We start from the raw sequence: 27,965 nt of genomic DNA, 5'->3' as shown, positions 1-27,965 counted from the left end.
GGCTCATACATTGATCAGTTCAATGACCTCGGGAAAGTCACTTGAATATTCTGAATTTATTCAATCATATAAAAAGCAGATTCAACTTGGCCACCCCTTCACTTCCAGGCCTTCCTTTGTTCTCTTTTCTATCAACAAGAAGAGAAAAACAGAGATTAGGATGCATGAAATTAATTGGGGCCTCTTCCGCATTTACCTCTCAAGTTCTAAAAAAAAAAAAAAATGCTTTCTTCTTCATGATACTCTCCAAAGTCAGTTACAAGGATTCCATCCTGGAGTCTGTGTAGACTCCCTTCACAGCTCCTTTAAGATACTTTCCACCTTCTTCCTGGTACTACAGTAATTTTCATACAGGTCTTTTTTTCTAGAGACATTTGGGCACTTTTTAGTACATCACGAAGGGCCTGACTCATCTGTACATGTCTTGAACAAAATAATCCTAAATAAGTATTTGTAGAAGAATAACTGCAAACTGTTACTGTAAAAACTTGGGTCCACTCATTCTTACATGCAGTCAAGCTGAACGCTGACACCAGGTTGCAGCGAAGAAAGCACAGCTTTTACTGCAGGGCACCAAGCAAGGAACCCAGGACAGCTACAGCTGGCAAACCTCAGATTCCCCCAAGTGTTTCAGCAAAGCATTTTTTTTTTTTTTTTTTGTCTTTTCTCTGTTGTTGTTGTTGTTGCTGCTATTTCTTGGGCTGCTCCCGCAGCATATGGAGGTTCCCAGGCTAGGGGTTGAATTGGAGCTGTAACCACCGGCCTATGCCAGAGCCACAGCAACGCGGGATCCGAGCCGCATCTGCAACCTACACCACAGCTCACGGCAACGCCGGATCCTTAACCCACTGAGCAAGGGCAGGGACCGAACCCGCAACCTCATGGTTCCTAGTCGGATTCGTTAACCACTGCGCCACGACGGAAACTCCCAGCAAAGCATTTTTAAAGGCCAGGCAAGGGAGGGAAGTTGCAGGGTATGTGATGAGCTCATGCACAAGTTCTATGATGTGTGGATGGTGAGGTCACAGGGTGGTGCTACAGGTGTTAACACCATCAGTTCGTAGGTTCCCGTAAGTCTGGGGCACATAATTAAAGGGAGTCCATCTGGTGGTAGCTTTAGCATCTGTACAACGACCCAGGGAGTATTCAGCAGAGAGGAGCCACAGCAGAGGAGATGGAGGAGGAGCTGCCCCAGGAGGCTCCATAAGGTCCTGCTTGGTTACAAAACCACTTACACGCACTACTTAATACTGATACAGTTATAGCTATTTCTTTAACAAAAAGTGAGTATAATATATACTCTTGATACAAAAATGTCAAGCAAATATACAAATATACAATATTCATATAAAATGTATACTACATAAAAGCAAAAATAACACTTGGTCAATTAATGACAATACAATTTGTTAGTGTTGTTTGAGAAATGTTTAAATTACCCAGGTAAGTAGGAGAAAACAGGTTCAAATAATAGTGTAATTAGCTAACTTGCACTAGCTAGAGTGCGTATTCAATAGCGTCTCTCCAGTACCTCTTCAGATTAATTTTTCTCATTTTGATGCATGTTCGTAATTCAAATCAGTTGTTTTACTGCTGCCTTGCTTCCAATAAAACTCTAGAGGTCACACGCATATAGATTGAGTGAATATAATTTTAAACCATTATGTGGAGTTGTATTAAAAAGCAGGGGATAAGAAGGAAAATTTTGGTAATCGTCCTCCACCCATTACGAAATTTAAATTGATTTGACTTCAGGGTGAGGGCTAAAAGCATATTCGATGTATTAAAAAGCACAAATCTATACTCTATTGTTCAACACACTGTTATTACTACCAGTGCCTCATTTCCCCTTCAGACTTTCACTGCAGAAAATTTTAGGAAAATGATTGCAATCAACTTTTTAATAATCTGAGTGTAGTTGTTCTGAAGTCATGCCTACAACTGAAGGAAAGAGTGTTGGTTGTTCTTTGTCTCTGTTTTCTTAGGGGAAAAAGGTAATGATTTTAACTACAAACTAGTTCAAACTCTGTTCTTTCCATTTATACCCTGACCCTCAAAACCAACACTGACAGAGAAGAAAGAGGAGCCAGAACGGTAGTAATTTACCAACCTCCTGCCTTATCCCTTTCAAACCAAAATGTTCTTGATACTTTCATTTCATTGTGAGTCTGGGTAAGATGTATTGTGAGTACTGTTTTCTGTGGAAAGAAAGACAAAGAGGAAAGAGGAGGAGAGAAGGACAATCATTTAAACCACTGAAGTGAAGTGTATCTTAGATTTAAGTTTATTATTGAGTTAGTAACAAATTAGCGATGCGAGTCTCATGGCTCTCTTCCAAGCTACTGCTTTAGTTAACAAATTACTCATGTTTATATATAGCTATGGATACTTTAGATCATAAAATATATTTTATATTTCAATGATTTATATTTTTCAGAAATTAAATATATATTTTATATTTCATGTAAAACAAAGAGTAAACCAATGTACCTTGTCTTTGTCTTAGGGCATTTTTCTATATATCCAGGGATACCAGAGTCTGCATGCTAATGAAATAGAAGAACATGTAAGATTCCATCAGTTACATATATTGTTGCCTTTGGAGGGGCCAGTCATGGAATTTATAGTATTTATTTGTAGTATTTCACAATGCCTCTTTTCAAAACAAATCTTATGATTTATCATAGGTGAAAATTTGGGGGGGTGGGAGGGAAGAATTGGGAGGGTGCAAATAACACATACACACCACTGTATAAAAGAGATGACTAAGGACAACCGTATAGCTGAAAAAATTTACCTAATAGCTTTTAATAACCTATATGAGCAAAAAGAATGGATATATTTATATGTATGACTGATTCACCTTGCTGTACACCTGAAACTGACACAGCATTGTAAGTCAACCATACTCCAATTAAAAACTGTGCCTTTTAAAAGCTGATTTTTTTCCTCTACTTATTTTTGCTAAATAAAAGCCATATAAGAAAAACACATATGTAAACACACCCTTAGCATTTTTCTGCTTTTTTTTTTTTTCTTTTCCAGGGCCGCTCCTGTGGCATATGGAGGTTCCCAGGCTAGGGATCTAATCAGAGCTGCAGCTGCAGGCCTATGCCAGAGCCACAGCAACACCAGATCCAAGCCACATCTGTGACCTACACCACAGTTCATGGCAACACTGGATCCTTAACCCACCGAGCGAGGCCAGGGATCGAACCCGCAACCTTACGGTTCCCAGTCGGATTTGTTAACCACTGAGCCACGATGGGAACTCCGCATTTTGCTGCTTCTACTATGCATATGATTTTTTTATTTTTTAATTAATTAATTCATTTTGGTTTTCTGAAGCTGTTGTTAGGCAACCTAGGGGAAAGTACTCTTCTTCCGGGGGGGGGGGTAAACAAGGAATTGTCAGCAGATTATCACTCTCTCCTCCTTCTTCATTTGGATCTTCAGTTACTGGCAAATGTGGCCCCACAGATGTTTGCAGCCACTAATGGTGCTTCCATAATGCAAGGATTTCTTGGCTTCCTGATGCTTGAACACAGTTGAGGAATGAATATATAGACCGACAACTGATAGCACTGTGTTGGCTTCCTATAGGGGAAGCAGATTGAAGACTCGGTATCCAATCCAAAACATTAACTAGGTCTTTGAAGTAGATTTAATTTTCCACTGCATGATTTGACTTGCTGGATGTGTGAGGAAGGCGGGGGTGGGGTGGGGGTGGGGGTGGGGGGAGGATGGCCTTCCTTTTACAGCTGGGACCATACCTGCATCAACTCAACTCTTCAAGTATGTACATTCATCTTGAATCTGAAGACAGCTATATCCTGATGGTTTCTAAGGCTACCACTTTTCTTTTTTAATACATTAGTTTACTCAACAGTCAGAATTCAAATCCCTTTTCACAGTTGCAACACAGTAGCAAATAGTCCAATATTTGTTCACAGTTGCTAACCTCTCGCTCGCTCGTGTGGGAACACCATTTTGCCTGATGTGTCCATTGTATCTGTTCTTCCTCCTTAGCTGTGGTGACAATTCCTCCTAAAAACACATTTCCCCAGATGGCTGAGGATGATGCTTTATGAATTTGTGCCACAACTTCTCCCAGGCACTCCTTCTATGAGTGATAAGAAAACTGCAGAATTTAAGGTGTTAAATTCTAAGGAGCTTTAATCTGGTGCTCCTGCATTAGTGTTGATATTTTTCTGCTAGTCCTAAATATATTATTTGAATGTCTCTGCACTTTTCAGAGGTACTGCAGTAGCCCAAGGGTTATTTTTCTTTCTAATTTTTATGCCATTGATAATTAGATTGAGTTATTTTTCAAAAAGTCTCATCTGGCTTAAATATAGAAAAAATCAGAAAAAAAAGAGATTATTCTCTCTATTTGGTATAACATTCCTGAGGACAATTCCAACTTCATAAAAATTCTGAATGGCAGATTTAAATAATTCAGTATTTGAGAAGTTCTGTTGTGGCTCAGTGGGTTAAGGACCCAACGTTGTCACTGCTATGGCTCAGGTTGCTGCTGTAGCACAGGTTCAATCCTTGGCCCAGGAACTTCAACATGCTGATGGCAAGGACAAAAAAAAAAAAACCAAAAACAGAAATGTATAATTCAATATTTGAATGTTGTGCATATTTACATTTGTATATATATAAATATTTACATGTATGTAAGCATATATATATACTTATAAATACACACACATATATATATATATACACTTACACACATGATGCTAATATAATGTTACATAGTATATATAAATATTGCCATCCCTCCCCCAGGCACACATGCCATATGTTTTATTATATTCAAATTTCCTATGGGAAAATCCTTAATTTTAACTAACACACGAACCCTCTAGATCTCATCCCATCCCTTTTAGACATTATACATTTATTAATTAATAATATAAGATTAGGAAGCTGAAATTCTGTACTTTTTCACCCTCCTTTCCCCATTGCATTCTGGGTTAGAACATGACATAATTTCTTCTATGACTTATTTTTCTTTTTTAGCCCAAACTCTTATCTAGGTCTTAACAGTTAGCAGAGGAATTGCCTTTAAATAGAGAAAAAAACCACATGATTTGTGTTTTCCGAACTTAGTCCTTTAAAGCCATCATATTTTAGTCCCGTAATATCCTTGGCCATGCACAATAAGTATATTTGAAGCTGGGGGCTCAATGAAACTCAGTTTGGGGAAGGAGACAACAAGTAGAACACCTTCATTTATTATTTCCTACATCAAAATGATTCCCTCCTTACACTGATGCTAATCTTGCCTCAGATCTGTGCAATCGTTTATCACGGGAATGGGGGGAAGGGCGTGAGCATCACTGGAAATGCATAACACGGTTGAACTATTCCCAAGATTTGTGGAAATGCAAACTTGAGGGCAGCATATTAGAGCATCAGCAAAACGTTTGACTTGCCCTCACATTTGCCGTAAAGGGCCCAATAGCTTTAAGACCGTGGGATTTAGAAAATGTGATTTCCGTGATCATAAGAAATACAGAGGGGACTATAAATCCTCATTGAGGAGCTGAACTGTTTTAAAAGACTGGGCGACAATGTCTACTTCATAGAAGGGCAAGCAGTGGGAAAGATATTCTACATGCTGCACTTTAATAACATCATTTCTGATACTGACCCTAAAGTATCAACCCTTGATGTGCTGTGTCTATTTTCATTTTTTATGAGAAAATTATTTATTCTTCATAACCCTTATCAAGATTGTATCTTCTTAAATCAATATATCAAAATTTTATATTTTTCTAATATAAAATGAATAATACCTTGAACTTACGATAACATCATAAGTTTTCACTATCGATGTTAAATTCATATACACTCTTCGGAAAATTTTAATATGAATGGACTACTTATTATGATCATGCTAAGACCAACATTGCATTACGTCATTTCAAATTATACCCTTTCATATTCATTTCTTTTCCTTTCTGCTTGTGTCTTGTCATATAAGCTCCTTAGCTGATTTTTAAAATTCTAAACATTAAGGAACACTTCTGCAATATAATTCTGCAGACATTTTAATACACATTTCATGCATTCATAAATATTTATGAACATACACACTCCCCTTTTTGATATTACTGCCTTTTACTTGCTTGAGAGAAAAGAGTATCTATTTCTCTAATGTGCAAACTGAATGTGTAGCCCCTGATGGGTGGTCAATGATGTTTATGGATGAATAAACATTTCTCAAGCTTCATTAATAAAAATGTAAACAGAGCTCCTGCCTCCTAGAACTGTAAATTGCTCTCAAATGTAATTATAACAATAGGAGTACTTTTTGGGTTTTGTTTTTTTGCTTCTTAGGTTTCCACCCACGGTATTTGGATGTTCCCAGGCTCGGGGCTGAATCAGAGCTACAGCTGTCAGCTTAAGCCACAGCCAAAGCAACTCAGCATCCAACCCACATCCACAACCCACGCCACTGCTCACGGCTATGCCAGATCCTTAACCCTCCAAGCAAGGCCAGGGATTGAACCCACATCCTTGTGGATACTAGTTAGATTCGTTTTTGCTGTACCACAATGAGAACAGCAACATGAGTGTATATGAAATTGTTTGTGTCATTTTGAACAGAAATCATGAGTTTGATCAGTTTCATGGGGCAGAATACAATCATGGGTGATAAATCTCACTGTTCTCTAATGAATGTCAAAATTCAAAGTATCTGCTGGAAGGTAGAAATCCCTGTATTGGTAAATACAAGAGGCGTTGAATGTACCCTTCAGAAAAGCTTACTTTAGAGACCTGGGTTACTGGAAGTATTGGAGTGGCGCAGCTAGTCAGAGACTGTTCTTCAGTGAGAGAAAGCTTCTGTGCCACACTTCGAGTCAGTCTGGAAAGAAAAGAAAAGGAATTCAAAGTGCATTTACTTCTAAGACCGGCCTAATTACCTCATCTTTGCCTAAGGAGAAAAATAAGTTTTCATTAATGACAGAATCATTGAACAGAAGTGCCTAAACATAACGGCAACTGGCCCTTCAAATCTCCCACTTTGGTCCTCCTGGGAAGAGGGACCCTAGCAAACAAGCAAATAGAACCTGGAAAGTAATAAGCGGATTGTTCTCAACATCAGACCAAATCGTTAATAAAGTTCCCCCTTCATTTTCTCACATAGTAAATATGCGTTTAGCCCCTCATCTCTGTCAGGCAGTATGCTCATTACTAAAAAGAAGTAAACACAGGGATATACAGTGCAGTGAGAAGACAGATACATAGGAAATACCTACACAAATAAATGCTAAGTTAATATCTGCTCAGTGTGACAGATGACAATAAACTGTCATGAAAACTTAATAAATGAACAAGAAGCTATTTTATGATTTACTTAACCAAAGGTGTTAGCAATATCCCTATAAAACCTGATACCATAATATGTTTCATTCCCTAAGTATGCTTATTTGCCTGTTAATTTGTTGAGTATTTTACCACTCCAAGTACATCTGAGAAACAAAGATAATTTGAGATAAAATGTATCAAGTATCACATCGGAGATAAATTTCAACACCTGAGTACACCTTGCAAGTTGACTCTCATGTTGGCAGAAATCTACCTTCCTAAAATAAATTTTGATCCCCAGACAAAACATTTGGTATCTCAGGATAATAATGATTCTAAATGCAATGCCATTCAGCTGTATCTTCAGGCTAAATATTTCAAAGTATACATGAGACTAAAGGGAGGCAGTGGAGTTTGACAAACAGAAAGAAATATTCTATTACTACCTGTGAAACACCTGAGGCTAACTGACATTTTATGATCCTTGTCACACAAACTCAGGGGAGGAAAGGATGCCATGAAATTTTAACTGCAGTGTAAATATAGGGCAGATTCATCCAACATTTAATTTAAATTGCTTGTCCCTTTTCCAAACTTGCATCTTCTGAATTTCCCAAGAAATTGAATTGTTCTACTCTTAACTCAATTACAGCAGCTCAAAACTTGAACTTCATACTTTAATTTTCCTTCCCCTTGTTAGTCAAATATTAAGTCACTGTTTTCTAGGTCCTTACATTCCGCCAAACACCATGCTATTCTACTTGAAAATTACTTGATTCTGAAATTTTCACCAGCTTCTGAAATTTCAGTGCTTTCCGAATTATCTGGGGTAAAGGGTCACTCACCACTCCCCCCAATTCAATGTGGAAAATTAATTTTGTAAAATGCAAAAGATATAAAGTATTAGAAAAATAAGATACATTGAAGATATAAAATGTAGATTCTATTTTTATTAGATGCAAGAAAGACAAAAATCATGATACAGTGAATGTATCCAGGACAAAAAAATATGAGAAGAACAAAGTATAAACATTTTATAAATTGTTCATGGAAACTATGCATACAGAGAATATAGATAATTGCTTTTACAATCAATATATTTTGCCTCCTGCTGTCATAAATGAAGAAAACAGTGATTATCATACCAAGAGAAATATGTCAGAGAAAGACAAATATCATATGATATCACTTATATGTGGAATCTAAAAAATTGATACAAATGAAATTATATACAAAACAGAAATAGACTTAAAGACATATAAAGCATATTTATATGTGTAACTGAATCACTTTGTTGTACACATGAAATTAACACACACTGTAAACCAACTATACTTTATTATTTTTTTCAACTATAATTTTTTACTTTATTTTTTATTACCCAATGAATTTAGTACATTTATAGTTGTACAATGATCATCACAATCCGATTTTATAGGATTTCATTCCCATACCCCCAGCACATCCCCCCACCCCCTAACCTGTCTCTTTTGGAAACCATAAGTTTTTCAAAGTCTATGAGTCAGCATCTATTCTGCAAAGAAGTTCATTGTGTCTTTTTTTAGATTCCACATGTAAGTGATAGCATTTGATGCTGGTGTCTCATTGTCTGACTGACCACTTAGCGTGATAATTTCGAGGTCCATCCGTGTTACTAAAAATGCCATTATTTTGTTCCTTTTAATGGCTGAATAATATTCCATTGTGTATATGGACCACATCTTCTTTATCCACTCCTCTGTTGATGGACATTTAGGTTGTTTCCATGTCTTGGCTATATAAATCAACTATACTTTAATAAAAAATTAATTAATTAGAGTTCCCATTGTGGCTCAGTGGTTAATGAATCCGACTAGGAACCATGAGCTTGTGGGTTCAATCCCTGGCCTCACTCAGTGGGTTAAGGATCCTGCATTGCCATGAGCTGTGGTGTAGGTTGCAGATGAGGCTCAGATCCTGCTTTGCTTTGGCTCCGGCATAGGCCAGTGGCTACAGCTCAGATTAGACCCCTAACCTGGGAACCTCCATATGCTGTAGGTGCAGCCCTAGAAAAGACAAAAAAAATTAATTTATTAATTTTTTAAAAATGACACCTGTTACGCTGTTGGTGGGAATGCAAATTGGTGCAACCACTGTGGAAAACAGTATGGAGATTCCTCAGAAAACTAAAAATAGAATTACCACTTGATCCAGTAACCCCACTCCTGGGCATCTATCCAGAGAACTTGAAAAGATATATCAACTCCAATGTTCATTGCAACATTGTTTACAACAGCCAAGACATGGAAACAACCTAACTGTCCATTGACAGAGGAGTGGATGAAGATGTGGTATGTATAAACAGTGGAATATTACTCAGCCATTGAAAGGAAAGAAATAATGGCATTTGCTGCAACATGGATGGACCTCGAAATTATCATGCTAAGTGAGGTCAGTCAAACAGTGAGATACCAAGGTCATATGCTATCACTTACTTACATGTAGAATCTAAAAAAAAGGACACAATGAACTTCTTTTCAAAACAGATACTGACTTACAGATTTTGAAAAACTTATGGTTTCCAAAGGAGACAGGTTGGGAGGTTGGGGGCAGGCTGGGGTTTGGGCTGGAAATCCTATAAAATTGGATTGTGATGATCCTTGTACAACTATAAATGTAATAAAATTCATTGACTTAAAAATAGCTTTTTTATCTATGTTCCAATAATTGCTTTTTCCTTTTGACCTTTCAGACCTAAAAATGGCAAAAAAAAAGAAAAAAGAAAAAAAATCCTACAGTTAATAGTTTAGAATACATATTTCATTCACTATTACAAGACCCTTACACTCTGCCAGCAATATCTACACAGCAAATGTTCCACAAAATCCCTGATTTGACTCTGCCGTCTACACCTTGGCAGGCACTGAGTATACAGGAATTATACTCAGTATAAGGATTGCCTCAAGAAAAAAAAAATCTCAAAACTGAATTATTTGAGTTGCATACAGTTTTAAGTTCACACAAACACATTTTTTTGGTGAATTATTTTAAAGCTATCCTAAGTCAGTGTGGTATTGGCCCAAGTATACAAAAATGGATCATGAAAAAGAGAAGAAACTGATCAACTTTTATACAGTCACTTGATTTATGATAATGAAGAAACTGCTGAAATTTGGGGAGGAAAGAATGGTGTTTACAATAAATATTTGACATGAATCACAGACTCAAATGTGAAAGGTTAAAAATAAAGGTCATGTACAAAGAAATTAAAAACATCATAATGCACTTTGTATTGAAAAATACTTTAGAGATCAAAAATGGCACTACATGAAAATTAAAAGCGTAATAAGTTTGACATTGGCAGAACATAGTTCCAATGTATCAATCAGGATAAAAGAGCAATATATAGTTTTATGAAGAATATCTACTAATTAAAAATACAGTGCCTGAATGTGATGGTTAGTTTTATGTGTTAACCTGGCAAGGCAATAGTTCTCAGTTATTCAGTAAACCCAAACCTAGGAGTTACTGTAAAGGTATTTTGTAGATATGGTTAACATTTACAGGCAGGTTATTTTAAGTTTACCCTCAATAAGGTAGGGGAGCCTCATCCCATCGTATGAAGCATTTTATTTTTTTTTTTTTTTTTTTTTTTTTTTTTTTTTTTTTTTTTTTTGTCTTTTTTTTGCTATTTCTTGGGCCGCTCCCGCGGCATATGGAGGTTCCCAGGCTAGGGGTCCAATCGGAGCTGTAGCCACCGGCCTACGCCAGAGCCACAGCAACGCAGGATCCGAGCCGCGTCTGCAACCTACACCACAGCTCACGGCAACGCCGGATCGTTAACCCACTGAGCAAGGGCAGGGACCGAACCCGCAACCTCATGGTTCCTAGTCGGATTCGTTAACCACTGCGCCACGACGGGAACTCCCGTATGAAGCATTTTAGAGCAAAAACATAGATTTCCCTGAAAGAAGAGATTCTCCCTCAATACACAGCATTGACACCTGTCTGACTCTCCAGTCTGCTGGTGACTGAGTCCAAGCTCATTCTGTTCACTGCACAGCTGGCCAGTAAATCTAGAGAAGGATTGTTGGTACAAGAGATAATGACTTTATTGAGAAAGTCAGCAGACGAAGAAGATGGTGGACTCATGTTCCAAAGAACTGTCCTGGCTGAGTCAAAAGCCAGGCTCCTTTTCTACGAAATGGGTGGGAGTAAAATCAGACATTTCCTGGTTCCAGTCAGCCTCTAGAGCGGATATGTTAATTTCTTCTTTCCTGCCATCATTCGCAGGTGGCCCTGGTCAGGATGTTTCCTGTGCGCTAAACAAAGGTATTTTAGCTTAATGCTCACTACTTGGGAGGCAGGGTTCCAGATATGGGCCATGATGTATAAGTTAAACTTAGAGGTAACAAACCTTTAGTAATTAGCCTGTAATAGAAAATAAAGGTTCTCCCTATCATGCGCAGAAAATACCCTACAAATCTCAGATTTAGCAACCTCAGCAATCACAGGAACCAGTGTCCCTGGAAAATCCTATTTGGCTGGAGAACCTTGTCAAATACACATAGTGTAGGAGGAGTTCAGAATGCTCAACCATGGGCTTCCAAGTTACCATACAACCTGAGCTGAACATAAACCAGTTGTTGTTTGGTCCATGAAGACATAAAGTTCAGCATCACAGCAACACTCCCAGAACAGATGGAAAGATACAAGGTCAGATTCAAGCTGGACCAGAAGGCACAATCAAGTTACATGAGAAAACGTCCCAAATGCCCATAGTCCTAATTTTTGCTATAGTGCCCCCTTTCCCCCAGCTTGAACCTCTGGCTACATGAGGGGAGGATGTTCCTTACTTCTGACTGTTCTGCAGGTGGTTCTGCATGAAATCCAGGTGACAGCTAATTTCTGAGACATCCCCTAAGGACAGAGGTGAACATCTCAAATTACTTAACGTTAAGTAAGGAAGATGACTTTTGGTAATGACGAGGGTGGGCCTCCTCAAATCATTTGATGGCATTCAAAGTATAAATTAAGATTTCTTAAAGAAAAAAGGAATTCTGAACTCTTTTTTGGGGGGGAGGGGCATGTCTGTGGCATATGGAAGATCCCAGGTCAGGTATGAATCCTGAGCTGTGGCAGTGACAAGACAACATCCTTAAATTGCTGTGCCACAAGAGAACTCCAGGAAATTTGAACTCTTAATTTGTCCCTCCTCCCCTAAAATTTAGGAGTCTTGTACTAAAATAACTATACTACTATATATAAAATAAATAATCAATAGACCTACTTATATAGCACAGGGAACTACTCAAAATTTTGTAATATACATAGATATAACTGAATTTCTTTGTTAAACATCTAAAACTAACATAACACTGTAAATCAACTATACTACAAAAAAAGAAGAAGAAGAAGCAAAAAAAGAAAAGAAAAAAGGAATTCTGTTGCAAGACTAACATAGAAATTGTGCCTAAATTTCTAGGCTGCCAGACTCTCCTACAATCATATGCGTCAGCTCCTTAACATAAATCTCTCAGTGCATGCATGTATTGTGTGTATGAGAAAGAGTTCTGTCTCTCTGGAAAATCCTGACTGATAGACTGATAATCAAAAAAAAATTTTTTTAAAGGAGTCGGGGGGGACAAAAAACCATAGAAACTAAATAGACACTTTAAAGAACAAGATACACAAGTGGCCCTTAAACACAAGAAAATGTGCTCAGTCTCACCCATTGTCAGATAACTGCAAACTAAATGCAGCGAGATATCACTGCCCACCAACCAGGAGGCCTGGAATTAAAAAGACAACAGCAAGAGCCACTGAGGTTTTTGTAGGTCTGAAATATTCGTACATCACTAGTGGGAGTAAAATCTGCCACGTACTATTTGGAAACCCTTTGGCAGAATCTGAACATTTGTCTCTTCCAGGAATGTTTACCCATATTTTTGGATCAGGTACAATGGAATGAATGCATCTATGTACCGAAAGGCATGGAAAAAATGGACTTAGTGTATGTTCATTACAGCCACAGACACGGTACAATCTAAACGTTTATCCACATAATCATATGTTTGATACACTGATATGTATGGTAATATATACACATGCATATATTGATATGATATCCATGTATATAGATGTATATGCACACATGAAGTGGAGTTCTACATACTAATTTCAAACAAGACACTACTGTTGAGTGCAACCACAGGGAAGTGATGGTGAGCGAAGAAAGCCAGTCACAAAGAGTACATCCTGCATAACCCACCTGCACAAAGTTCAAAAAGCGGCAAACCTCATATACAGGGATAGAGTCCAGAGATGCATTTTCCCACAGGGATGTACTCAATGGGGGCAGGGGCATCGGAAGCCCTGGCACTGTGCTGGGAAAGTTCATATTGTGACTTGAGTCATGCTCACCGTGATTTATGATCATGTACAACTTATCTTATTGACGTCAACCTTCACTCATGAGATGCAAATTTTATCACAATTTTTAAAAAGTATAATTCGCACTCACCCTCTGGCTTTCGGTTTACACTTGGAGAGTTAGGGTCGTCAGAAGACAATGAAGAGAGCAGAAGATGGAATTCTTGCTCTGAACCCCTATGCCTCCCAAGCAGGTGGCTGCAAGTGAAAGGGGCCCTTAAAGCAAAGGCCCAGCTTTGTAGAAGCCTCCCTCCATGCATCTCTGTCTCCAGTCCCTCACCTTTCAGCCTGAGCAGAAGCCTCAGGCCACTATCTCTGCAGTGTCCAACCACCTTATACTCTTCTCAAACCTTTGCAAATAACCCCTCAATAATCTCTCCTCAAATCAACCAGTCTGAGCGTGCCTTATCTTTCCCACGAGGACACATTACCGTATCTAGAATTTCCCAAGTTGGAGCAGATGCCTGCCATGGAAGAGTCCTGTGATATATTCTGCTTTTGCCATTTTGCTCTAATGAAATAGACCGGCAATCCCACTGTGCATGTCGCCCGATTCGTACTCTGCACTACTTCCTTTTAATCTGTTTCTGTCTTTATCATTCGCTATGAGAAATTACTGAGTAAAAGATTACTAGTTAAGAACCGCTTTGGACTGCTTTGATTGGCGGATGCTATGCTTTGGAAACATGGGTGGCTTTGAAGGTGGAAGAAAAAAGATCACATTTTATTAATTGAACACTTCAAAGTGAAAGATTTTATTTCTTTCATTCCAAGAGAAAAAATATATATACATGTATGAAAATGCATATGAAGAGGAAAATATCTCCCTAAATTCAAGTGTTCTTCAACACGTTCCTCCTGAAAGCACTGTTTAATGTCCTAATTTATAGACATTTGTATATCTGGGAAAAAAGCAAAGACTGTAAGAACACCAGTTCATCTTTCAATCCAAGTACAAGGCACTTAGCAGCTGGAAATAAAACATAAAGACCCCAACATCTAGATGTCCCAAGACTACCAAACGCTACATGTTAGGGATGAGTCAGGAAGACTCTTCTAATTGTGACCTGCTACCAATGTGGCCACTAGAGCAGTGTGCGTGGGACAGATGCGTGCCCTGAATCAACCAGTGAGGACCCAGTGCAGGAAGACAGCTGAAGCTCTGCCTGGTTTCGGGTTTTAAGGTCACTCCATGGGGAAGAGAACCTCCATGTGACTCAGCAATGTCCCTTCTGGGTGCACAGTTGATCCTTGAACAACCTGAGCATGAACTGTGCAGGTCCACTTACACATGGATTTTTTTTTTTTCAGTAGTAAATACAACAATGCTTCCAGATCTGTGGCTGGTTGAATCCTCAGCTGCAAAACCTGTATAGGGAAAGAAATGCCTCTAAGAGGAGGCTGAGTATGAATTTCAGGCAGATTTTCAACAGGAGGGAGGTGGATGCCCCTAAAGCCTGTATTTTTCAAGGGTCAACTGTATTTCAAAGGAAACCAAAGGGAAATCTCAAAAATGTGGCTGTACCCCCATCATTCTGGCTTAAAAAAAGAAATACTCCAATATGAAACAATGAGGATGAACCTGGAAGCCACAGTGCTAAGTGAAATAAACCAGAAGCAGGAAGACAAACTCTGTGTGACCTCACTTACATATGGAGTCAAAAGAGACTCACAGAAGCAGAGAACAGAATAGGGGCTGCCAGGGGAAAAGGGCAGAGATGTCAGTGGTGGGTACAAAGTTTCAGTTACGCATGATGAGTGAGTTCTGGAAAGCGAACTCTAGCATGCAGACCAGAAGGCGGACTGAATTATAACTTTGAAATTTGCTAAGAGGATCTTAAATCCTTTCAACTCACACATGCATATGCACATTAAAAACCTAACTGTAGAGATGATAGATCAGGTATTTGGCTAGATTGTGAAGATCTTTTCACAGTATGTACCTATTTTAAATCATCCTTGGATACCTTAAATATACTCGGTTTGATAGGTACAACAGGTAGTAACACCACCATGAATGTTCTTTCCTTCCCACACTCCACATTTTTCAGAAGAAAATGAAAGTGTGTGTGTGTGTGTGTGTGTGTGTGTGTGTGTGTGTGTGTGTGTGGTGTATGTATTTGAGTTTGATAGGACAGTTTTTGCAAACCTTCTCTTCAATTTGAATTTCATGGGTGCATAATTTATGTGCCAGGTACACTTCAATACTCATAGATTCAGGATATGTCAAGATGAATGAGAAATGATTTCCATCCTATATAAACACGAGAGCGTCCTACCCTACACCAAGGTTTTGAAAATTCTTGAGTCAATAGAAAAATTAAATTTTTATTGACTGCTTTCAAAATTGCTTTAGAAAAAAATACATATTCATAGAGCAGTAAACCAATTAACATAATGCAACCTAAGAACCTGCTTAATGCTAATAGCAATAACATCAAGATGATAAAGTTAAAATTATCTTCATTTTCCTTACGTTTGAGACTGTGACTTTTATCTTCTAATTTAAAACCTGGTAAACTTTCATCTGCACGTCTACTCTACTACAGCTATTAAACATTTTAAGCTCTAGAGGTCTGCTGCACAATATTGCGCCTATAGTCAAAAGAGATGTGTTAAAGACTTAAAAATTTTTTTCAGAGGGTAGATCTTATATTAAATGATATTACTACAATAACATAACATTAAAAAACTTCAAATTAATAATTTTCACCTCAGGCCTAGAAAATTATAATTTGCTTGTTATCTAGAAAAGGATAATTTTAACTGAGTAATGAAAGAGAGACCAAGAGTTGTAAGTATTCATTTTCCCATTTTTCGTAATTGATTCCAGTCTTATGGGAAGCAGAAATATACCCAACTAAAGCATTACATTTTGTAGTTTCTGGTTTGAACCGTGGAATATTCTGCCAGTGCTAAAATACACGTAGGTTATGTGCTACTGCTTCTTAAGTGTCTTTCTTTCCTATTCCTTGTTTCTGCTGCCTGGGATGTGAAATTGATGGCTGGAGCTCCAGCATGCATTTTGGCATCTCTAGAATATAAGACAAACAGTAAAGAGAGTGAGATAAAACAGGCAAATCCTGATTCTCTGATATGTGTGGAACCCTGCATTACCTGACACTACAAACAAAGCAAAATTTCTTTAGCCATTCTTATTATGTCCCTTTTTAATGAGCTAGAAAAATTAATTTAAACTCATATGAAAGTAGTATACAATTCCACATAAACCCAAGTTTACTACTTTTTTTTTTGCTTTTTATGCCACACCTGAGGCATATGGGAATTACCAGGCTAGGGTCAAATCGGAGCTACAGCTGCTGGCCTAGACCACATCCACAGCAATGTGGGGTCTAAGCCATATCTGCGAGCTATACCACAGCTCACGGCAACGCCAGACCCCAACCCACTGAGGAAGGCCAGGGATTGAACCCACATCCTCAGGGATACTAGTCGAATTCATTTCCGCTGAGCCCAACAGGAACCCTCCCAAGTTTATCACTTGTTTATCAAAGGGTTATTTATGTATTAAAAATATGTCTCCAGGACTAAATCTATACAAATTATGAAATATGAATAAATAAATGTAGTGTAAATTAACTCTGTAAGCTACAAATTCCTTTCTTTAATATGAGAAAAAAAATACTACTTGCAAGTGTGCATATAGGACAAGAGAGGTGTATAAAGCTTACAGCAAACTGATAAATACATGGCACTTATTCAATAGCTAGGATATTGTATAATAATACAAATGTGCAATTTAAATACACTGCATAATCAAAATTATATTAAAAATTATGATCAGTTACCATTAAAAATTAATACATTATATTTTCTTTTCTAGTCTAGTGTTTTATAAAAACTATGCAGTTTGAATGTAATTATAACTACTGGCAAGGTTGTTTATATATCAATAAAACAACGTCACCGTCAAGATGTGAACATGCTATCACCCTCAAAAGTTTTCTGTACTCCTTAGAAATCCTGAGCTCTGCTTTTCCACCCCATCCCCAGGAAATCTGTGATCAGCCTTCTGTCACTGTGGGATGGTTTGCATTGTCTAGAAATTTGTATGAATGAAGTCATAGAGTATGCCCTCTTTTTTTTATTTTTCCATTTGTCCACTTCACTTTGTTTTAGTTCCCCTTTCCTGCCTTCTTTAGAATTTAATTTTTTTTTTTTACGATTCTACTTTATTTAATTTTTTGCTTCTTAGCTCTCACTTTGGGTTTTGCTCTTTTAGTGGAGGCTTTAATGTGTATAACATCCATATTTAACTTATGTCTGTTTGCCTTCAAGCAATATTACATCTTTCGCACATAGTCAAAGGGTGATGTACTTCCCCAGCTCCCGTCCTGCCCATCGTGCTATGCTTTCATACATTTTAGTTCTACTTTGGTTACAAACCTCACATTTTATTGTGATTATCGCTATTTTAACAATTCCAATGTATTAAAGGACTTTTAATGAAAAATCGACAGTATGTATTTACTCGCATAGTTAGTATCACCATCAACTTTACATCTGCACTGCTTCCTTTACCACTTCATGAGGTACAGTCTGCAGGTTAGGAATTCCTTAAGCCTTTATATATGGAAAAAAGTTCTGCGTCATCTGACCTTGAGCATTCCTCAGATGGGAACCCAAAATCTGTCTGAAAACAGGAAGGCGAACTCCACAATGGACAGCAAGGCATGATCTTATGTAAAACTCGGTTTCACACATTAATTTACAATAAGGATGCTTGTGTGCTTACATTGCCAGTGATAAGTTTCTCATACAGTAAAAATTATGCTCAGTATATAGTATGTTCCAAGGGCATTTGGACTGCTATTCGAGTCACCACAAATCATAGTCCCAAACTCGTTAAATACTGTCTCAAAAGCAGTAAATTTTCTTACCATATAAGATGTGTAATAGTTTTCTTACACACATGTATGTGTCAGATAAATATGAATTTATCTTTTTTTCTAGGCTACATTTTACATATTACATTATTTTATACAATAATTGTTCTTTACTAATCTTTTCAAAAAGAAAATGTTATATTTTCTTACATTTGTATGTATTCTTATATATTATAAATATGTATAAGTTCTTATGTATGTGTACACACACACACACACACACACACACACACTTATATGAGGCAAGAGGCAGAGGGGCCCCTGGCTGAGCAAATGGAATCTGTCCTCTGTGGACAGATACTTCAAGATAAAAATAATAGAAGGAGGAAGGATGGGCTGAGTCCTGCACCAGTGAGAGATAAAGAAACCACATGTTTCTTATTCTTGAGGTTAAGGAGACCTCACAAACAACACATTTACAGAAAGATTCCTCAGAGGCGGAGAGGTGAGGGGGCACCAGGCCGCAACAGGTGATGTCGACTGCCGAGAAGTCCTTGCCCTAGAACCCCTCTTGGCTAAAATCTGTGCCTGCGTACAGGGAAGAGCCCGAGTCAGACCAAATATGGACACGAGGTCAGACAAGCAAGATGACTGGTCAAGAGGAAACCCAGAAGAACTACCCCGTATAAGTGACTTAAACTACCCCCCGTCGAGGCACGCATCTGTCTCTGAGCCTGCCCACATGTCTACATGTACCCTTTTCATGATAAAAATTTAACTTGTTTTGCTACTTTCTGTCTCTTTTCTGAAGTCATTCTTCAAAGCAAAGAACCTAGTGACCTAGTATCTGGGATTTGGCACTCTCACCGCTGTGGCCACCTCACAGCCACCAAAGATCATATAAATATGTAATAGATATATAATGTATATGTATAGAGTCTAGTATTCATGTGTGTGTATATATAAATGCATATACATGTATATACATAAGAACATTTATATACTATATATGCTGTATACACTATATTTATACTATATACTGTATATACTATATACACTAGATATTTATATTTATACTATATATAGTATATAAATATACATACTATATACTATATACACTATGTATTTATATTTATACTATATACTATATAAAAACACATCTAGTAATATAGAAGCAATAGAGTATAGTCTAGATGAATATATATACACACTAGATATTTATATATATTCTAAAATATAATATATATACTATATTTATACTATATACACTATATATTTATATAATATACTATATGTATACACATCTAGCATATAGTACAGAAGCAATATAGTATAGTCTAGAAGAATATATATATACACATATCTAGTATATAATATGGAAGAATATAGTATAGTCTAGAAGCAATTAGTTGTATCAACTGATAACATAAAATGCTAAACTCAGGAAAATCAGTTTCTTCTCTAACAGTGTCCCCTACCTCTTCTCTCTCTCTCTCTCTCCATGCAAATTAGGCAATTTTACCTGTAAGTCACTTTCTAGATCAAAGGTTCCATCATTTAGCCAGAGGATGGTCAATATTTTGGGCACAAACTTCCTTTCGCTTCTACACTTGGTTCCGTACTGAAACTGTTCTTTTGTTCCAACCTCAGAATGAATCACTGTATTACACAAACTTGTAAAATGTGGAAGCTGTCTTATTCTTTGACAGTTTGTGTCAGGGCCAGTCAAATTGTGTCTGTAGTCATTAAAAGACACCGAAGCCCTTGACCCAAGGGTTGGAAATTTTCACAACCTCTAGCGACATGATGAGTTAGTATCCCTCAGAAGCTGCCATGCCACAGCCTAGTGCCTCATTTACACATTACAACAGCCCTGAAAAGCAAACAGGACTTTCTCGGTTTTACAGATGAAGTACTGTAAATGAAAAGACATTAAGTAGCCTACTCTGGTAAGCAATCGACAAAGAGCACTGTGAAGACGTTTATCCAGCTGTACTTTGCAGTTTGCCGTTGTTTCTGATGGATTGTTTGAGGTTGTTTTAAAGTGATTGGAATATTCCTCAAAATAAGTTCTCAGCAGGAACAAGAATGACATGCCCCATCAGCTGTCTTTCAGCTGCCTGTATGGTATTTAAATTAACTTTTGTAGGAAATTTCAATGACAAGCACATGAAGGTTTTTCCTTTCATTTTCTCTTTCGTACAATTAAATATTTCATTCTTGAAGGAAACGTGGTGAAGTGTTTTAACAAACACACTACTGCTTTTATGATAAGCTCTGTACTTCTTACATCCTCCATATATCCATTTAAATTTATGCTCTGGTATGCTTACGAGCTGTTCTTATTTCAGCCTTCAGACATAAGCCATGATTCTTAAAAGCAATAATGGTTAAAAGCTGGCCTCGAGTTGCAGTAAAACAGAAACTGTAAAATGCTATGCCCTTGATCTTTAGGAAAAGTTATAAAGCCTTGAGAATAAATCTGAATGCCAAGATCAAAAGGATGTCATTTCAATAAAAGAAATCTACCGGTGTGCTTAATCCAGTATTAATGTAGTTCTGATGTCCTCTTTAAATATAACGTTTCTAATTATCACTAATTGAAACAAATCTGGGGACACAGCTCTTTTAAATAAGATACATGCGGCATGAAACGGCTTGACCTTTTTCACTATTGCTTTGCCAGGACATTTCTCCAGAGCTATTTATAGTTTCCCAAGCTTTCTATGCCGTCAAAGGCCTCGGTAAGGCATGGTTTATTTGTGCTGCAGCTCCAAACTTGTTCATTCCAAAGGAGGATGTGTAATTCACTACAGACAGCAAGATACTACGGTCTGAATTAAATAATAGAATTTTTATTGTAGAAAGACTCATCATATACATTTGAGAAGAATGTTGTAGAGACATGAAGCATTTTGTTTAGGAGTGGTGTGATTTGGGATTTTATTCTGCTGAGTATTCTCAGAATATTCATATGTTTCAAAACTCATTTGATTTAAACATATCCCAATCAAATATTCACACTGGATCAGTACTGGGTCATTTTTCACAGCATGAGGAATGGGAAAGTGTGTTTGGAATTCATCATTGCCTCCTAGGAATAACTGTTTAACCTTTGGGGTTCCTGTTTAAATCTCGGGCCGGTGGAGGTAGCTAGCTAGCATCTCCCTTCAGGATGTCCACGCCTTTCTCTATTTCCTTTCTCCAAGTCGGTGCCATCTGATCAGTGATGATAATGTAATAAAAGAAAACCATACTGAAAATAGAGTGAATTACTTCAATCAGAAATGATTTGAAAGATTATGAATGAATATTTGCGGTCTTAAGGACAAGTTTTCAACTCTCGTGACTCTTAAAGACATGATGGGAGGCAACAGGACTGGGAAGAAGAATAAAATTTATCCCCTGGTGCTTATCTGCACACACTCTTTTTCTTGGCATAGGTTGGCATAACAGAATAGCAAGCATAATTAGCAAAAACAAAAAACTCAGAATCTAGATTCTTTGTGAAGGCTTTCAATCAATGCACCTTTTAATAAAAGAAAAGGTATATTCCTTATGCTTCTTTTAGAAATGACTAGTTTACAATGTGAATAGCTTAAGGCCCTTCCTCGGGCTTCTCCCAGGCTTACTTGCACCCTATACACAATCACCTGTGATCTACAGATTAGGCTCCCTGAGCACAATTGCCTGCAGGTCAAAGATTATGAACACATGCTCTTTTTAAAGGGACTTTCCTAGGTTGTCCTGATCGCTGATCAACTGCCCTTTTCCCAGGTATTTTTATTTCAGGAAAAATCAAGACACAATAACACAGAAGACCACGTTTCACACTGAGATCCCCTGACCCCAACTTCCATGACCCAAGATTCACCCAAAGAAAGAGGAAGGCAAACTTGCCCTCAACCCTGATTCTTATCTGGAACACTGCCCTTCTCCTTTTTACTTTCAAACTCCCCACACGTCTCCCCAGAGGAGGACAAAGTCTTTAAGGCATTAGCCTGCTGTGGCCTCCTTTGCCTGGCAAAGCAACAAAAGCTATGTTTCACTCCTTTACCCAAGACTCTGTCTCTGCGTTTCTCTTTTGCACTGGTGGACGGAGGCCAAGTTTCAGCAACATTTCTGACAACATCCATTGCATCGATTTCGGAAGGTGTAGGTTCATCTTCCTTCCCTGGTCCCTGATCTCAATCACAAGAACTTTTCTTCTCCGAGAGCCTGGTGCCAGCCCGTAAAGCCTGGCCCAGCATCCGCATCCAGTCTCCAGGGCGGGCCCCTCCCCACCCAGCTCTGGGCCTCTAGCACCCTTACCTGTGGTCTTGCTCACTACATTTTTAAATATCAGAGTATCTTACCTTTAATACCACATAGTTTTACCTTTTCCTATAGAGCTAAAACTCTAAATATGTAACTAACGGTACTGTCATTAAAAAGGGAACATGATGATAGCCCACATAGTATGATGGCATTTATGAAATAAAAAAAGCACATCCATAATTAATTCCTTTTGGAAACCCATAGGAGAATGGCTACAAGAACACAATACCAACTAGGCCATATCTTTGGGAGGGAAGTGAAATCTAATGGGATAAAATAGAACGTTGATTTGTCTTAAATATATGGAATTTCCCTGATTAGGCATCTAATGAGAGCTGCAGCTCTGGCCTATGCCACAGACACAGCCATACCAGATCTGAGCCTCATGTGCAACCTACACTGCAGCTTGCAGCAATGCTGGATCCTTAACCCACCGAGCGAATCCAGGGATCAAATCTGCATCAACAATATGTTGGGTTCTTAACCTGCTGAACCACAACAGTAACTCCAAATATTTTCTATATTAAATAAGAAAAAATACTCAAAACAAATAAAACAAAATATATAAAACAAATGGCATGTGAAATTGAGTGCCCTAAAAATAAGAGTAATTGAAAACTTTTAATTATAAAGTTAGGTATAAACATCAGCAACACTGAAAATACACCATGCTTATTTGAATGGCTCAGCATGACTGCTGCTTCACTTTTATTCTATAAAACAAATTCCAAAGGCTTTCTGTATATCCAGTGTTTTGGATTTTCTCTCTCAGATATAAGTGTGAGCGCTATATCTAAACAAAATTCAGTGCTAGTGAACTTCATCTGTTTCAAGTTTCACACGTTCTTTCATCTTACAAAGCAAAAAACAATATGAACAGAGCTTTAAAAATCAACCAGAACACTGATTTTAAGGCTGTACTCCCAAAAACCTTAAAAATAATAACCTGAATTTTTTTTGTGAAGTCCATTTTTCTAAGCTTCTGGCTGAAAGAGTCTATCTCTGACTTGACTACGGAGAGCATTAAAATTCCCAGGAAAATGGGAAGGATGCTATTATGTAGATTTTTATTTCCTTTAGAGAAAAGCTTCTGACATTTTTCTCTTGTTATTATTGTTACTGTTGTTCAGTGAAACAAAATATTGATTATGTTAAGAGGGTTTGCTTTGTTAGTTGTCTGTTATTGCATGTGCTCTATTACTGAGTAGGTCCCTGGAGTCAGTTTTCTGAGTAATGAAGCTGTGCAAACATCCGCTTACTAAAGCCTCACTATTTACTGCTATGCAAGGAAGATGATCAAAGACAGAAAACTCAATTTTAAAGTTAGCCGTATGATCCACATCTTAAATAAAAAAGGTCCTTTAAGATATACATGCATAGATATACCTATACATCTGAAAACAGACCAGAATATTCCTGTCTGCCTCAGAATGTCTATATCTACATCTAAGCCTGTATTTATATCCAGAAGTTACTCAAGGCCTCCTGTCTCTCTCTAAAAATAACTCATTTTCTTATCTACTGGACAAAAGCAGAATTTTTCTTTTTGGTCTTTATTCATTTAATCTAGGAATTAAGTAAACCTAGAAATTATATATATATATATATATATATATATATATATATATATATACACCTTTCTATCATATGGGTATATTTTTATTATCTATCTATCTATCTATCTATCTATCTATCTATCTATCTATACAACTTTTTGGCCAGTCTTTTACTCTTTAGTATCAATAGATGAGTTGCTATCCATCTTACTTTAAAGGTTAAAGCAGAAAGTTGAATCCAATGTTCAGAGAAATACAAGAAGCAACATCATGGAGCTCCTACTGTGATTGAGCGGAAACAAATCCAACTAGGAACCATGAGGTTGTGGGTTTGATCCCTGGCCTCGCTCAGTGGGCTAAGGATCTGGCATTGCTGTGGCTCTGGTGTAGGCCCGCGGCAACAGCTCCAATTAGATCCCTAGCCTGGGAATTTCCATATGCTGTGGGTGCGGCCCCAAAAAAACAACAACAAAAAAAGAGGCAACATCATGACTGCATGAAAACAAAATGAATGTACAGGGGGCTGAGAGCACAGTTGGCAATTTTGATGAAGATTTATTCACTTACTCATTTTTAATTTTGCTCTTCATATTTAAGATTTCTATTTATGCATGAAGAGAAGTTCAACATCCCTGTAGCTTAATGATGATGGTCAATTTTGTAGTCTTTACACTCTTGCTGTATTGCTTTTTCCCAGAAGAGTGACGTGGGATTTTTGCAAGAAGCATTTCCATTTTAATCCAAAAAATGGCATAAAAGTAATATGACTCCGAGTAAGCAATAATTTAAGAATCAGAAATCACATAGCTCCATTACATAAGCCTCTTTGCATGGCGTCTGCTCTCTACCCACTCTGTGCTCCTACCTCTATCTCAGGCCCAAGTGTCATATTGAATAATAAGTGATACAGTGGAAGGAGCATGTATCTAGGAGTCTGAGAGTGCAAAAACACCAGTGTTATTTTTTTCATAGCCACGTGAATGTTATGAACTTAATACTGTCCTCCTAAAATTTTGTGTTGAATCTTGATTGCTAGTAACATTGAATGTGACTATTCTCGACAGAGCCTTTAAAGAGAAAATTTAGGTTCGATAAGGTCAGGTGGGTGGGCCCTAACGCAATAGGACTGGTGTCCTTGTAAGAAGAGGAAGAGACACTAGACATGTAACAACCCAGAGAAAAAGCCAGAAGAGAATCCAGTGAGAAGGCAGCCACATGCAGCCAAGGACAGAGGGCTTAGGAGAAACCAACGTGATCTTGAACTTCTAGCCTCCAGAGTGTGAGAAAATAAAGTTCTGTCTTTTAAACAATACACTCTGTGGTATTTTGTGATGGTAGCCCTGGTAAAATAAGACAAGCCCTTAGAAAAAGGTATGACCTTCCTGAATCTCAATTGCCTTCCCTATTTATAGAGCTTAGAATTATGATAGATTGTTTTGACTAATAAATGAAAGTAGCTACAGGGTGCAAAGATGTCCATATTCATGGGTCATGTCTTCTCCCGTGTGCTCTTACTGCGACTTCCAAACTCCAATTAACTACTCACTAAACTCATTCCCACCGGTAGCTCATGTTACAAATCTTAAGGGCAGAGAAGATAATAGTCAAAAGCATCCAGAGAACATTCACTTGCAGGAAATTCACAAAATATTATTCAACTAATATCTTGTTTTCTTTTCACTTTCCTCAAGTTCTGGTAAACTTATTCGTGATGAATAGGTTTGTTAGAAAATTTTTTTAAATGCAAATTTTTGAAATCAGTCACACCCTTAGCATTCTTTAAATTCCTACGCTATTAGAGTGTAAGTAAATAGAAAATGGAGTTCCCGTCGTGGCGCAGTGGTTAACGAATCCGACTAGGAACCATGAGGTTGCGGGTTCGGTCCCTGCCCTTGCTCAGTGGGTTAACGATCCGGCGTTGCCGTGAGCTGTGGTGTAGGTTGCAGACGCGGCTCGGATCCCGCGTTGCTGTGGCTCTGGCGTAGGCCGGTGGCTACAGCTCCGATTCAACCCCTAGCCTGGGAACCTCCATATGCCGCGGGAGCGGCCCAAAGAAATAGCAAAAAGACAAAAAAAAAAAAAAAAAAAGTAAATAGAAAATGAAAATGATTTCATCTTGTCGAGTAGGCAATTAATGCAATTATTTTGGTCTCAGAGATTTAAATACCAAAGCATTGCAATTCCCAAATCTTCTCCTTGGAAGTTTTGAGTCATATTTAAGTGTGTCGAGTCTGTTCAGCAGGAGAGATATTTTATTCCCCAATTCATTTCACTTCACTTCCTAGTGCCAGAGTCTGCTTACCTTTTTTCTTGAGGAAAAGCTGAGCATCAAGATTAACCCCCTCTTTCACTTTGCATTTACCATCTGCTAACTCAGCCTTCACCCTGTGCCCCACCCCCGTCAATTCTAATTCAATTTCAATCTCTCCTAATTGTTTTAATCGTATTAGCTACTGTAATGGAGCAGGGCCTGGTGGGGCTCCTGGGCACAAAGGCCTTTTCGTGGCCTTCATTTCTTCTTTTTAGGAAGTGGGCCTCATTCAGCCTCCATGGCCTCCCTGAGTTCCAAGGGGCAGGTTCAGAGGGTTGTAGATCCAGGAAGGGCGGGGATGAAGAGACGAGAAAGGAACGATCAAGAAACAACAGCTTTGGGACAGGGTTCCGGCTCCCTCTCAAGAGATACACGAAATGGCACAGGCACCCTATACACCTGGGAGAAACGTTACATTCCTTATGCTTCTTTCAGAAATGAGTACGTTAACACTGAACCGCTTGGAGCTCTTCCTCGAGCTTCTGCCTCACTCGATGTGTGCCCTACACACGAGCACCTGCCAGCCGAAGATTAAACACCCCGAGCACAGCTGCCTGTGCTGAACCATTATTAGCCGGCGACGCTCTTCAGGAACGCTCCTAGTTTGTTCTCACCTGCGGTCAGCATGCCCTCTCGGCAGGTACCCTCACTGCAGCCAGTAACCCCGCAGACCACACCAGGACCAGACCAACGTCTCCTGACTTCGGCTTTGATGACGAAGATCTCCCAAAGGAAAGAGTGCATGTTTGCCCAACCCTGATCCTCCCATTAAACTTGGCTTTTCTCCTTTTAGACTATAAATCCCCCCAAAAGAGACGCTCAGCTTTTAAGGCATGAGCCTGCTGTGGCCTCCTTTACCCGGCAAAGCAATAAAAGATATCTTTTTCCTTCTACACCCAAGACTCTTGTCTCCTTGTTTCTATTTGGCACCCGTGGGCAAATGCTGAGTTTGGGCAACAGCGCTAATTATTTTAATAGATACACACGGGCTACTTCCGTTATCCTCTTTCTTACCTTTTAACCTGTGATTTTTTGGGTGGGAGGCATCGACTCAGGAGCTCCACAGAGAATCAGGCCACACAGCCCCATCCTCCATCAGGAAGTGAGCTTTGCCTCACGGGGCGGGGCCCACATTCGCTCTCTTTCTCGCCAGCCACCTCCCCAAAGCAGGTGCATCTCCACTTCGTCTCCAGCAAA

General features: G+C 38.3%; 1 long non-coding RNA gene across 2 annotated transcripts; it reads right to left on the bottom strand.

Moving 5' to 3' along the window:
* Positions 1–37: 37 nt before the first annotated feature.
* On the bottom strand, positions 38–27,945 carry LOC102162879. 2 transcript variants are annotated; one of them, XR_002341189.1, is made up of 5 exons: positions 27,783–27,945; positions 6,787–6,883; positions 2,491–2,546; positions 2,111–2,198; positions 38–128 (listed from the first exon to the last, which is right to left on the bottom strand). It is a non-coding gene; the product is annotated as an uncharacterized LOC102162879 (long non-coding RNA). The 2 variants fall into 2 exon arrangements; XR_002341190.1 differs by lacking the exon at positions 2,491–2,546.
* Positions 27,946–27,965: the final 20 nt, after the last annotated feature.

The sequence above is a fragment of the Sus scrofa genome, unplaced genomic scaffold (assembly GCF_000003025.6).
Source record: "Sus scrofa isolate TJ Tabasco breed Duroc unplaced genomic scaffold, Sscrofa11.1 Contig2471, whole genome shotgun sequence".
Lineage (NCBI taxonomy): Eukaryota > Metazoa > Chordata > Mammalia > Artiodactyla > Suidae > Sus > Sus scrofa.
This window is presented reverse-complemented; position numbering and strand designations above follow the sequence as displayed.